Here is a 14,839-nt window from a genome sequence, read left to right as displayed (position 1 = left end):
TTCCATGATGCTTGTTCCCCTATAAGCCTATGGCAGGATCAGTACCTGCACAGAAACCAGCTAAGTTTGGAGGAGAGCTAAGAGCGCTTACACAGCATCAACACACAGGCAGCATTCAGTACTAGTTGCCAAATTTGTGCTTCATATTGTGGATACACATTCAAACACCAGCTGAGGATCAAACACTGAGGTTGCCTTCCCCCCCTACTCTAGTAAAACGCACAATAAATTTAGTTCTAGTAACTTCTTATTGTGAAGAGGGCTGGGATAATTAACAGACATTTATTAGCATTTAATTTGACAGCAGATATGCTTTGAACAATTTTAATGGCCTATTAATGGATCTATACAACCACATGTACACAGAGAAGATACAATCAAGTCCTGGGACTGATTCTTACTCTGTGTTTGTACACATCCCAGAACAACTGCGAGAGATCATCATTGCTACTGGGTGCCACCATATGACAACAGCTATAATTATACTCTCCCGATACATCATAATCTTCTGTAAGCTTAAACCGCTGACTTTGTGTCAGATAAAAACAGATGCCTAACGTGTTGCCATACACCTCTTCCTGATCACCATGTTATAGTTTGATTTAGAGGATTACTGTTAGCAAAACAAACTGATCAAAACTACAAAAGCTTGGAAGGATGAACTGCTGCATGTCTTCATTTATCTCCTTTATAATGTTTAAAACATGACATTATTGTTTCTTTTTTAAAGACCAGAAACACTATACCCGGCACGCACTTTGTAAAAGTCATCAGAGTTAAGGTCCGAGAAGTAAAAGTCATGTCCTGAAAATGTGCTTTCAGGACAGATTCGTGAGTACTCACAGACTTCCCAAGTGCTTTTTTTTCAATGGCTGGTTTTGCTGACACACATCTTTCACAAACCTAGCTAGTACTAACAGATTCTGTTAATTCATAGCAAATTCTTTGTTTCTTTTTTTAAGGAAGTTTGCCGCCAGTGCTAAAAACTAATAAGCCTTAGAAGGCTGTCAGCATCCCGCCTGCCATCCTCCCAGTCCTCCTGTGCCAACAGCCTGGTTTCTCAGCATAGCCCTGTCCTTCTCACGGGCCCCTTGCAACATTTGGATCGCTCCCATTCCCATCCTGAACGCAAACCTGCTCCACTTCATATTCCTCCTCCAAAAACTCTCATGCTCAACATGCCACATCCACCCACTCATCCCAAGTCTCCACCACCTCCAGGTTTTGAATATTGGTAACAGCTCAAGTTCAGAAGTATGCAGGAGCTGGGAAATAGGGACTGCCAAGCAAAGCAGGTCTGGGGGACAAGAGGCAGGAGCAGGGTCTGTGATGAACAGTGAGCTGTTCAGTGTGAACTAAGTCTAAGGTCCCCTAAAGTACACAAAACAAAACTTCAGTTACTTCATACACATACAAATGCACATCCCTGGCCAACCTTCTCCTCTTCTGCTCAACATCTCCCCTCCATAACCACCATTATTTACATTGTAATGGTTCTCAAGACCCTGATGATGGAGCAGAATCACACCCTACTAAGTACCAAACACCAGGCATGTCCATAGTCTGCTCCTACACAGCACTGCACCCTCCCTTTCTCCTTCTCGTGCTGCTGCATGAGGCCACAGACCACTCAGCAGGCTGGTGTCACAAGAAATAAAACATACAAGATCTCAGACCACATTAATCCATCCCAGACATCAATATCCAGTGATGCTGAACAGGACCATGATGACCTGGGGAGCTCCAGTTGCCACACCAGCCTCACCACCTCATGAAAAAAAAGCATCACCGAAGGGCAGCAATCCTTTTACTACCTTAATACGGACAACTGCAGATTCCTGCCATGTGATTTTTGAAACAAAGAATAAAGGCACCCACCTACAGAAATAGAGTGCTCCTAGGTACAAGGGAAACTGGTTCTCCACCTTCCACAGTCTTGCAGGACATCCACAGCTCCTTCAAACACTCATTTTCTCTCCCCTTATTTCTGTATGGGTTCATTACATTCTTGTTTAAAGCTGTGTTCAGCTCCTCACACCCTGCATTCTCCTCTTCTCCAGCTTTTACCACAGCTGCTGTTTGCACCAGCTCTTCACTGCCTCTGTGGAGACCAATGATCGTGCTACAAGTGGAACAGCTGAGAGACCTTTACAAGTCAACCAACTCATCTTGGCACAGCTCCGCTATCCCGAATGCAAGGTGTAACCTTGTGGGTAGAATTACACAAGGAGTAATTCTGTGTACTTGGTCTTCAGTAAACTTCATGGATCCACTGTGACATTCCATCAGAAAACTCTTGAGCTACACTGGTTAGAAATCCATTAGACCCTAACAGCATGGAAGAGAATCCTGTGTGAAGAGCATTTTTATTGCTCCTCCACAAAATTATTTTTCATGGATTTTTTTCCACACTCACATGCCCCTATGCCTAAATAGGTATTTTCTTTTTATAAGATGAATAAGAAAATTCAAATTGAAAACTTTGTCTACATATTAGAATGAGAAACTGGGTGTTCAGCCCTTCAAATGCTGTTCTCTTCTCCAAAGCAAAATAAACTGGGTTTGTAAGAACAAAGAAAATCTGTATCTTGTCTAAGATCTTCCTAGCTGTCAATCTTGCACTTCTGATCACCTTGAACTTTTTCTGAAATGTAGAAGAGAGTCTAGTTTAAGAGAAGGTGTCCTCTTCCATGGTGACAACAGAGGACAGAGACCGTCCTGTGTGATGGGGTGTGGTTTACAGTACAAGAGAAGCACTGATTCCAAGGGCAGTATTCCTATTCCCAAACCTACAGAGACAGCAGGACCACTGAATGGTCCCTGCAAGTAACCTGCACTGGTCTGCACAGAAGCCTGAAAATGAATGGCCTCAAACCAGACAAATGGCTTGATCCTGTCTCTTCCCCAGGCTGCTCATCCATTGCCATGTCCATTATGCTTTCTCTCCCATACTCTGAAAGAACAAAACTCATGCACAGAAGAGCCACGTTAAGAGGATAATCATCTGTCTTCCTCACAAGTGTGGTGGTGCTTGCAAGCCTTGACCTCTGTGCACCACTCCCAGAGCCTGCAGGAGGCATGGGATAGGCTTTTTGCAAAGGGACATCAGGACCTGGGCTTTAGAAGGATAAGGAATTAGCCTTATGTCTGACATATCAAGGATGCCACTTCTCTTCCTTTCCTCAGCATTCCAAAATGGCCAGCCCCCAGTAGATTCCTCTGGATAATAAAGCTAAGATCTTCCATTCCTCTTTCAAACAAGGTTTACATTTCCTTTCTTAAATTTCTTGCTCTCTCCCTTTTCTGTCAGTTAGGAGTCTCTCCACCAATCTACTCCAGTGCTCCAAGCCTAGCTAAAAAGTTGCAGAAGTCTTCTTCAGCTGTCATTTCATTGCATTTTACTTGGCAAGTACAGCAAAACCAATAAATGTCACTAGGTTATCTCAAGGTGCACACCAGGGCAAGGTAGCAAAGGATGTGAAAGCCACAGCATCCCCTGAGCTAGATAATGGAAGACAAGAGTAATATCTAAGGGATTCCATTGCAGCTCTCAACTTTTTATGAAGACTCAGGGACGCACTGCTTTGCAATTCTCTGCCTAGCTCAAAGTCAAATGTGTGACCTGCAATGTACAAGTGGCAGTTAAGAGACTGTTATGTAGGGGTACATATGAAGACAGTTTGTTTGCAGGTTAGAACAGGACACACAAACGTTCAGTTTACTGCACACACTGTACATCATATATGTAGAGCCATGACTAAAAAATGCCCTAGGTTCTGCTACAAAACAGGGGATCTAACAGCAGACAATTCAGCAACAGGCAATTAAAGTCTCTTATTTGGTTTACCTTATTACTTTTGCTCCATTTCTCAGACTTTTAATAAGTCAATCCACCCCTTCACAATAGCCAGGCTCCTTGAACATCCACTTGGAAACATCAAAATCTAAGGGAAAAGGCTGCCCACAGTCTAGAAGATACTCTGAGCTCCAGACACCCTCTTTTTAAGTGCATGAAACTTTGAAGTGAAATATTAGCAAACCTTGCCTTCTGTACTACTTACTTTTGGGATACAAATACATGGAAACCTATAATCCCTAATCAACCTAGAAAATAAATGACTGATAAACCAATCTGCTTGTAACCCCATTAACAGATCCTGGCTTCAGTATCAACAGGGTAATTTACTGCAACTATTTTTAATCCTGAGTGCTAAACTGCTAATCTCACCATTTCCTACTAGTATTCTCTCTCCACCCCCCAGAAATTTACCGAAGGCTACCAACAATTTTGCAACTCATTGAAAAGCAGATAAATAAATAACATTTGCAAATATACACCTCCTGGCACTGGAGAACTGAGAGACTCCAATTACTCAGCTGATCCAGTTAAAGCCATTACTTTCTAATTGGAAAGAGTCATTCAGAAGCAAAGCTGTGTGTCTGGCATGTCACTTGACACCTGGTATGTACCGTTCATGATAAGATGAACTCTCCAGTATGCTTGCCTCAATGAGAAGTGGGTTATTTCATCATACCATCAATAGCCATGGCTCTCTACTATTAAATCTGTTCCAATTTAATGGGATCAGGGTTATCGACATAAATTGTCACATTTTCTCAAACTGGCATTAAAACATTCTCCAAGTATCATTATTAATGTCAACATAAATTATGCATTGAAGATCACAGCATTCATTACAGAGGTAAAATTTATCTCAGGGAAAGAAAAAAAAAAAAAAAGACAGAGTAAATCTAATTAAATTAAGTATTTCTAGATTTCATCATACAGCTTTTCTTAGTAGTGATGAGAACACTTCTCTAAAAATGATCTTAAAATAAGCATTCACATGGTCATTGAAAACAGTACCAAAAAAAGTACTGTGTTAATCAGCTCAAGGTACACAGGTTATACACAGGTTGTATCAAAGAGTCTTACATGATAAAACAGGAGACTGGTAGTTTACCCAAGGATGTATCAATGTGCTAGCACAACAATCTGGAAGACAGACCCTTGGTTTCATGTGAGGAGCTACACACAGGAAGAAAAGCTGCATTTAGTGTTGGAAGGGTGGTGTTTAAATGCTCCTTTCAGCTTCTATAAATTGCAACGTTAGCCATTCCTAATTGCTATATATTAGTGTTCAAACACCACATTGAAACTAGAGGCTTAGCAGTTTTTCAGTATCCTTATAGACACTCCATACAAACACGTGAATAACCTCACTGAAATATTTTTGTATTCTGAGGTTAAAAGAAACAACCTTAGGAGACAGATGGTGAGCAACTGGTATCTCACTGAGGAGTGCCAGGGACTTTTGGAAGTTCTCACATGACACACTGTATGGGGTTAACTCCTGTTTACTACGCACCTTGAGATTTCCATGTAAAGCCCTCTCCCCTGAAGCCTTGAGGTTATATGCACAGCTAGGATGACACAGGAGAAAGAGCGCCTAAAAAAGTACAACTCACAGAGGCTCCACATCCAAAGGGAAAATAAAAAAACCTTATTTTCCTAATTCCATAGCTTAAGCCAATCCATAAGCTGCCTATCATACTTGTGGCTGCCAGTACTGGTACCAGCTCACCAATACAGGTGCCTCACAGTCTACTGCAAGGGAAGACAGAATGCATCCATTAAAATAGACAACTAAGCAACCTCTGTGCAAAAACTGGAAAAGCAGGGGGCGGGGGGGAGAGAAAGTCTTTCCAAGCACATCCTCAACCATCAAAGGAGCAGATCTAGTTTCAGCCAGCAGAGACCGTAACACCTCGCCCCGCAATCCTTTACAACACACCGTGTCACTGGCTATTGTTCATAACTCTTCCCGCAAATCATTTCAACATTCAGAGACCAACTGTTTCTTAAGGAAATTATTTCAGACAGGAAAGAAAAACTGCTTACTCACGAACCTGGTATCATTATAACAATGAGGCAAACCGGCTCAAGACACAGTTACATTGCACAATGCTCAATGTATCATTTATTGTACTAGATTTCAGAAAAAGAACATCCTGAATCACTAAAATAAATGAGAGCATAAATGTGACTTGTTGTCAGCTCATACAATATGGGTTAAATGCTACCATATGGTGACTACACACATATTATCCTTTTAAAAACAAAGAAGATGGCTAATTTCTTCCCCAAATCTATTTTTAAGTAAACAAACACAATTATTTTAAAACGACGCTACAACTGTGACTAAAACACCTCAATCTGCACGGGTCTCTCTCTTTACTGAGAACTAATGCCACTATACTGCTCACCATCTTTTCTTTCTAAAAAAGACAAGGTAAAATTACCATTAAGTCAGCTTTATCCCCGTAATAAGCCACCATGAATATTTCTACAGAGTGTAAAAATAGTGACAAGACAACTCACCATTCTTCCTTTATTTTACCTGCTGTAAAAGCAAAGCATGCCTCTGTGTGTGTGAGTGCAATGCGTTAAAACTGACATATGATCCGATTTGCAGCAAACACTCCCAACAGGACCTGCCCGATAGACAGAGCTCTCATTTCCTCTGCACCCCCCCAGCCATGTACTGAAACAACACAGTTTCAGTACACTCACAACCAAAAAGAGAAAAACAAACAAATTAAAAAAAAAAAAAAAGGACCAAAGCAAACATGAATGAAATACACACAAGGTAGCTGGCACAGAGGCTGTCAGTTTGAAAACTGTCTTGTCCCTGTGCTGAGTATTTGTTTTTATCATTTTACTATAAATGAAACATCTCAGCAGTCTAAAAATAGCTGCAAATTGTAATTACATATATTCTGTACTTTCTGGTTTACTTTGAAAAGAAGATTAAAAGCTAGATCGTTTTAGAAACTGGCCTTAGAAGATTTGGGGAGCCACAAAATTATTATACTTTGCAATTTGGAGCACTGCTAGAAAACATTTCCTTTGGGACATAAACATGATGGCCCCAACATGGAGAAGCAAGCTCCCAATGCCACACAGCAAGATGGCAAGAAAGAAAAGAGAGTAGACAAAAAGTAATTTCTTAGAGATTCTGAGAGTGCCCTGATTATGGATGTAATACTATAAGCTTTAATTAGGAGCTAAGTGCTGTGTGCTAAATTCATCCCCACACACAGCCCTGTAAATTCAGAGTCACTCTGCCTGCTAAAGTTACCGTGGGTTTAGGACGACTCTACAACAGCAACTCTTGGCCTTTGGCTTCTGTAATGGCCCGTAACGAAATGTGGATTTCGTCTAGCAAGAGTTAAGCAACGTAATATCCTGCTGACACAAATTAAATTCTTTTCCATAAGCAATCACTTTAATGAAAGGTGAGCAAAAATGGATTTTAAGTACTCATCAGAATGCAAGTGGTTTTGAATCCACAGTGAAAACCCTCTGTTCTTCCACGACATGAAACAGTTTAAACCAGCATCTTCGTTAACCCATGACTTTGTCACCGCGCAAACAGTTGCTGTCCCAATGTCCCTCCAACAGGCACTATCTCCAACACTAGCTCACAATTCAGGAGCAGTAAACAAATGCATTATCTTACAGCAGCCCAGTGCTACTGCTGCAAAATACCTGCTAGAGCTTATTAGGCAATAAATAGTTTGGCAGCAACTTAAGAGATGCAAGTATTGTCCATTGGCACACTAATTTAAACTGAGAACATATGCTTAATGCTGTGAGTCTGTTTGCATAAGTGCTGTTGCTGTAATACAGTTTCAGGAATGCAAGGAGAAACTGCTAACGTGAAGTGTGTAACAACGCTGATGGGCCTCTATAGATAACCAAGCTATAAACAACATCAAAAAATGAATAATTGACATTGAGTAATCATCACATCAAAAAAAAACAGAGCTCGCTGGCTTCAAATAGCAAAGCAGGTTCAGCAGATCAAGAGACCAAACATTTGCTGACTAACAGTTAGGTAATGAAAGTAAACATTCGCAATGAAGTCATCATCCTAATGAAAGCCATGGCCACACGAACTACCTGGACCATAATTCACTAGCATGTTTTAATGCAGGCTCACTAACATAATATTTACTAGAATCACTCCTACTGGAAAAGGAAAGGAAGTCTGATTTACTTTCAACACAGAAGTGACGATCAGGAAACACTGATATTTGTTAAGTCTTTCTAACTCCCTAGTATTGCACTGATGAAGCCCAGAGAGTTACTATGGAGTTCCAATGGGTAACCGAAAAACAGCATTTTGCCTTCAATGACTGTGTCAGAACAGCTTTATCCTAGCACTGAAGTGTATAAACATTTGCAGCATGTAAGATGTCTGATTCAAAAAAGCAATGTTGCTCCAAGGTTCAAATATTTATATACCAGATCGCTAATCAAACAAATGTGATTTTTTTTTTCCTGGTTGGGTTTTGGGTTTGGTTTTTTTGCCATGCAGTGATCAATTATCTGGATTACATTTATGGCTACAGAAAAGAAAGAAACAAACAAGAGAAAGAACAAAAAGGAAAATCACTGGTAGGTTTTAGCTGAGTAAGTGCCAATATTGTTAAGGATTTCAGACTCATATACAAAAACTGTAATTCCACCCAGAGATATGCTCATGCAGCTGCCAGTAGTCAAGGGGAGTGGCAAACATGCTTATTAGGGGACAGCACTGGGCTCACGAGCAACAAGCCAATTTATAGGACAGTTGTGCACACTCCTAACCAATTGAGGAACATCACACAGCTATGAAAAACAGTAGTAGTCCATTTCCCCTCTCTGCACAGAATTCTAACACACATTCAGGCTTAAAAAGTATGTATCTACAGATTCATACTTGTGCCTCAAAAACTTAAACAGGCACATTTTACTTGTAAAGTCTGCAAGCTTGGACAAGTTGCTTCCTGCAAAATGCAATCACTTTGTATTTCAGCTTTCTGTTTTGATGACTGTAAAAAGCAATAGTCAAACCCAGCTTTCCAGTTTGAGTACACACACACAGACGTCACCACTGGTCTCACAAAAGATTATGCACTGGCTCATTTTTTTTGTATACTGTACATAATCCCAGAGAAGTCCTGGAAGTACTTGGCACGAATTTAAGTCTTCACAGAAGCAAGGCCTTTCAAAGTTAACAGATTTTGGGTGATACTAAATATAGATGTCCTCCATTAGATAGGGCCTCAGAGTAAAATTCACCAGTTAAGGTCACAGATAGCTATAGATAACTCTATCAAAGTCTACCTGCAAGTAAAGCCCTTTTAAATAAATAAATAAAAATTAACAATTTTAAAACACACAAACAAATAGACTGCCCAAAGTCTGCATGAACTGGTGACTACATCATTGATCCAAAGACACTCTTCCAGGCTGTTCTTTCTGGTTCAAGCTACACAGGCATCCACAGTAAGGTGCATTTTAAAGGCAACTCATTTTTCAGTCAATTGAAGCCAACATGCCTGCTTCCAAAGCAGATCTGTAAAGTGTTAAGACATAAACATCTTCCTTTGCTAAAATGAAGGATGGCTGCGCTTACAGGCAGTTCAAGAGGCAGAGATTCAGAACGATGGCACAATCATTTTCACTCCTTCAATGAGCACTTCTGTACTGATAATTGCTATTACTAAATCTTGGTGACAACACAGTACTATGACCAACTATAAAAACATACGATGAAGCTATTTTTTAAAGACACATTAGTCACTGTCACAGGAAAACTTTAATCTACAGAAGCTGAATGTCATTGCTGCCGCTCCATTCCAGCCAGCTATCCTGTTCCTGAGGTCACCTGCAAATAACAATAGGTAGCATTCACCTTAGAGATCTGAACTGTTTTCTGTGATGCACAGAGAAGTAGTCACTCATGTTCAAGACAGGACTGTGTGTAGCTCTTGATGCATGTTGTTCTAGTCACAATTTAGAAAGTTGTGCTGATCTTAGGATAGAAGCCATGCTAATAAATACAGTTGCCTCCCTTTAAATAAGTTTTGGATCACTCCTTAAGACAATGTTACTCTCACTGAAGTTTTTCTCCTTTTTTTGTTTTGTAAAGCATTACTTTTGCATATTGAACTAAGAGTTTAGAGAGGGCCTATAATGCCCTATCGTTCACACTGACCACATACTACTTATCGCTAACTAGATGTCACTTCAACCTCAGTTTTATAGGAACTGAAGGCCTGAAAACAAATCCCAGGCAAGAAATTTACACTGGGAGCCAGTAAAGGAGCATACCATGCCAGCCACACAAAGCTCTGCACAAATCACTTTATTGTACAGAGCTCATTCAAGACATATATGTCAGATATTCCTGTGAAACTGAAGATGTCCCCTGGAATAACTGCACCATAACACTAATTACAGCACTGGTGCTCCCACTCATCCTCAGCTTCCAGATTCACCAAGGGGAAAGCCCACCCCCCTCACTGCCTGGCGGGATGGGATGGCATGCACAGAGTGATGCAAGGCCAGAATGGTCAGCTGTAGGTTTGCTATGAGAGTTGAAGGACACACTGGAAAAACATAACAGCATTGCTCATAGAGAGATGATCTGTCATAGCCAGCCACTGTGGACAAAACTAGAGAAGCAAAACTTCCTAGATATTCCCCACCTCAATAAAACTTTTGCTTACATCCCACCAACCCTTTCTGGCACTGCTCTCGTTCCGAAACACCCAACACCTCTTCCAATACACCTCTGCAGCACTACTGGAGGAGCAGGAGTGCTGCTGTACCTCAGCACAAACTACCACCCGCACCTGTCTGTGGGGCACAGCTGCAGCACTGAAGAGACATGTGAGTATAAACATGCACCTGCCTCAATGCAGCATCTCCCACCCTTGCACACATGCCCCCCTGCCCCATGTGATCCCCATCCTGGTGTGCACACGCATACTTAGCACCCTCACACTGAGCTGGACCTGGGCATACACACATCTGGCCCATGCACAGGGATGCATCACACCCCATCCCAACCCTGCCTGCATGTGCACATACCCACAATGCTGGCTCACCTGAACCAAGACCCCTCCCAGCACCACATGCATCTGCCCGGCAGCCAACAGCACATGTTGCTCCCCCCAGCAGATACCCGCACATATTCGCCTTGGCCCCATCCACACACTCCCCACAGCGCTAAGGGGGACATAATGGGGAAGCAGTTGCAGGTCACCACCCTCCCTCAGGGTCACCATCCTCCTGTTTGGTCCCCTCCAGGACGTGCGGGGCCTTAATGTGCCACAGGAAAGCAACGGCCAAAAAAGGAGACACACTCACCCCGCAAAATGAAACTCTCAGCTATCAACCCACCCACCACGCACGGGGAAGGAGGCACAAAGGAAATCTGACAGAAGAGCTTGCAAACCAGACACCCCCCTCAAATCAATTCATGTGCCATTCAGATTTTGCTTAAAATTATGCTTGTATCCTCTTTTTTGAGTTGTTTTTTTTTTTGGGGGGGGGGGAACAGGGGGGATGTGGGGGAAGCCAACCGAATACACGGTTGCCAAGTCGAGTTAATGAAAAACCCTTTGGCTGTTAACTCATTTAGTGCAGCAAGCATGAAATAAAGTCCGTGGCATGGGGCCAAGGCACAGCGTCCCTTTGCTGGGCAGGCTGCTGGGACCTCTCCTCCACTGCCGAGGTGCGACCCCGGAGCAGAGTGGCCAGGAGCACATGGGTCTGAAAAGAAATCAGGGGACTTGCCTAAAACAAACAAACAAACAACAAACAAAACCCAAAACAAACAAATAAAAAATAACCGAAATAATATAATACGTGTATCAACGGCCAGGCCTCAGAAGATTTTTCTGTAAGAGCACTTCTGTACCCACTTCCCAAAAAAGCCCAACCCATCCAACCCCAGCACCAAGAGAGAAGCTGCGAAGGGGTACAAATAACGAGGCCGGGGTGGAGGGGGGGTGATGCGCCAGAGCCGGAGCAGAGGGACGGCAGTACCCTGGCCCGGGGGTTCATTGTCCCACCTCGCTGCGCCCTGACATCCCGCGACACCCCGAAGCGGGGCCGGGCGGTGGCGGGAGGCGGGCCCGTGCGCTAGGACCGCCCCGTCGGGGCGGGGACAGCGAGCGGGCGGGGGCTCAGCGGCACCGCCGGCCGGCCTGCCGGCCCCCCTCCATCCCCGCAGCATCCCCCGCGCCCCTCCCCGCCCAGGAAACTTCTCCGATCGTAGGGAAAGAGTTGGGTCCCCGGCCAGAGAGACGCTACCAACAGCCTGGGGGCGAGACAGAGTTGGGGGGGCGAGAGGGGGTGAGGGAGGAAGGGGGGCGGCGGAGGAGAGCCTGGCGATGGGGAGCGAGGGAATGGAAGAGGAGGAGAGAAGAGTTGCACCTCTCTCCCCCAAAAGGGACTTTGACCTCGCACCGCTCTCCGGCGAACCCCGAATTTCGTGGCTTTGTCACAGGTCGGATCCTAACCCACGTCGGCACAGCCTCTAATTTATGAACTCATCAGCCTAATTTCATTATTTAATCATGCGCCCAGCAATCGTGTTTCCTTAAGAAAGGACTGACCTATTTTTGGCTTGGAGATAAACGATCATGTTAACAGATGTTAATCTTGTAATCTGTTTTTCCTGTAAGCACTTCACATACCCACGTTTCAGACATTAAAAAAAAAAATACTAATAAAAAAATTTAAAAATCTTTCCCAAAGGACTTGACGTCACGATTCAGTTCTTATTAATTAAAAAAAAAAAAAAAATTAAAAAAAAATCTCGCAATGGTCTCAAAGACATTAAATCTTTTTCACTTTATAAATGCTGATTTGTTCTGCCTCAACTCCCACAGGCTTTTATTTGCATTTCAAATTCCACAGGTTACACCAGTCGCCTTTTCAGAAAATGTAAACCAACAATAAGGCAGCAAGAGGGGGGCGGGGGGGGGGGGGGGGGGAGGGGAACTCTGCATCTGGATTAAATAAAGATCAGAAATAATGTTTAGAAAGTAGTCCCAGGAAAATGATATTTGCACGTCCAAGTGCTCGAGCTGCTCCCTATCTATAGGGGCAATGTAATGCCCCGATAATATATAATGTGGGCACACACAATGCGCATTCCCCAGAAGGTCCCCGTCTGCTGCTGGGAGCTTATTAACGCTTCTAATAAATGGTGCTGACTCCAAACCGACACTTTTCGGCTTAAAACACAAGGTCTGTCTCCAGCAGTTAATTGCAGAGGTTAGCTGATTTGAGGAAGAAAACAACAGCCGCTGTCATGCTCCGCACGCCTCCCCACACGTACTGCCCATTTTAGCACCCCACCTCGTTCCCTCCCTTCCAGCAAAGTTCACCCATCCAAACTTTCCCCAACTTGCCCAAGTACTTAATTCGCATTAGGATCGCGACTAGGCGCTATGTTAATTATCACTGAAGATAGTAGCGGGGGGAGGGAGGGACGAGGAGGAGTAAAGCTTTTATAGCACAAAATGTCTGGAACTGCATTATTTCTATTCTTCTTTTCTCCCTTTCTCCTTCCCCCCAACCCCCCCTCCCCTCGACCCCCCCACGTATTTTCTTTAACATAGACATTAAACTCCCTGCCTCTCTACCCACCCCACCCGCATCATAGGGGCTATTTTCCTCTTCTGGAAATAATCGCTAAGGAGACATTGTCCTTCGAGCCCTTCTCGCTGTCTATATGTGAATAATTGTTTTCTCTGCCCGCCCACCCCCAACTTCCTTTGATAAACTGTGTACTTCTGTAACGGGGATCACGCCGCTAGCGACTCGCCACAGAGCTAGAGTGGCTAAAAAACAAGGTGGGGACACATACACGCACACGCACACACCGAGCCGCACATCGGGCATTTCACGCACACGCTGAATCGATACTATCAGGAGAGGGGGGTGGAAGCCCACTTAATTAATTTAAGTGGCTACGCGGGGCTCGGAGACCCATCACCCACCGTCATTAGCTGAGGCATTTTACTTTAAGTGCGGCAATTTATTCTTTGTTTCTTAGTGGATTAATATCGCAGTCAGTCGTCGTCTCCCACCCTCCCACCCCCCCCCCAGCCTCCCCCCGCTCCTGACGGAGCGTACAAAGCCAAAAGGCTACCTAAGCCCGCAAGACCCTCCCGGCACCACCACTGCAGTAAAACCGACCTCCTCCTCCTCGCCAAACAGCGCAAAGTTACCATTTTGGAGCCGCTTCGATGACCGGGGGGACAGTCCTCGCTCCTGTGGGGGTGGCTCGCAAAGTTGTTTTTTTTCCACCCGAGATCGCAGCTCGAGGACCTCCACTCCCTGCCCCGCTCTAGCTCCCCCCGCACCTCGGCCGCCCCTCGGTTGCTCCTCACCTCCTCGGCTGCCGGCGGCACGGTTCGTGGAAGAGCGCAGCGCCGATCTACCCGCCGCCCTAGAGGTGGAACCGCACATGATCCGCCGAGCTGCTCCACTGCCGCGGCCGGGGGCGGCCCGAGCGGCCCCCGCCCGCCGCGCCCCGCGCCCGCGCACCGCCCCCGCCGCGCCCGCGCCCGCCGCGCCCCGCCCGCCGCCGCCGCCCGCCCCGCTGCCGCCGCCGCCGCCGCGCGTCCCCCGGCGGCCGCAATGGTCTGGACGGTGCGGAGACTATTGTCTCCGCAAACCGAAGTTGGGGCGCGGGGTGCCGCCGCTCCGAGGCGATGTTGGGAGCGGGGGGAGAAGCCGGTCAGACCGCCCCTCCGCCGGGCGCCGAGTTGCGGCTCTGCCTATCTCCACCGCCCCGGTTCCCACGTACCTCTTCCGCGAAAGGTGCCGGCTGCAGTTGCCCCAGATGCATTTCTATTAGAAACTTTCCCCCTCCCTCTTTTTTTTTTTTTTTTTTTTGGGGGGGGGGTGGGGGGCCCCGCGAATTCCACTGGTAAAATATTTATGGATCTATTGAAATGCGCAGAAACAACAACATTAAAGTCC

At 44.9% G+C, this 14,839-nt stretch overlaps 1 protein-coding gene across 1 annotated transcript in view; it reads right to left on the bottom strand.

The window, feature by feature from the left end:
• ZNF516 (zinc finger protein 516) overlaps positions 1 to 14,355 on the bottom strand; it is a 103,077-nt gene extending 88,722 nt beyond the window's left edge. Inside the window, exon 1 of the mRNA XM_054164296.1 lies at positions 14,245 to 14,355. The gene's annotated coding sequence lies outside the window, so the exon portion shown is untranslated. The remainder of the gene's footprint in view (positions 1 to 14,244) is intronic.
• Positions 14,356 to 14,839: the final 484 nt, after the last annotated feature.

Source organism: Dryobates pubescens, chromosome 9 (genome assembly GCF_014839835.1).
Source record: "Dryobates pubescens isolate bDryPub1 chromosome 9, bDryPub1.pri, whole genome shotgun sequence".
In the NCBI taxonomy this organism is placed as follows: Eukaryota; Metazoa; Chordata; class Aves; order Piciformes; family Picidae; genus Dryobates; species Dryobates pubescens.
Note: the sequence above shows the minus strand (reverse complement) of the source record. Positions and strands in the feature narration are given on the sequence as shown.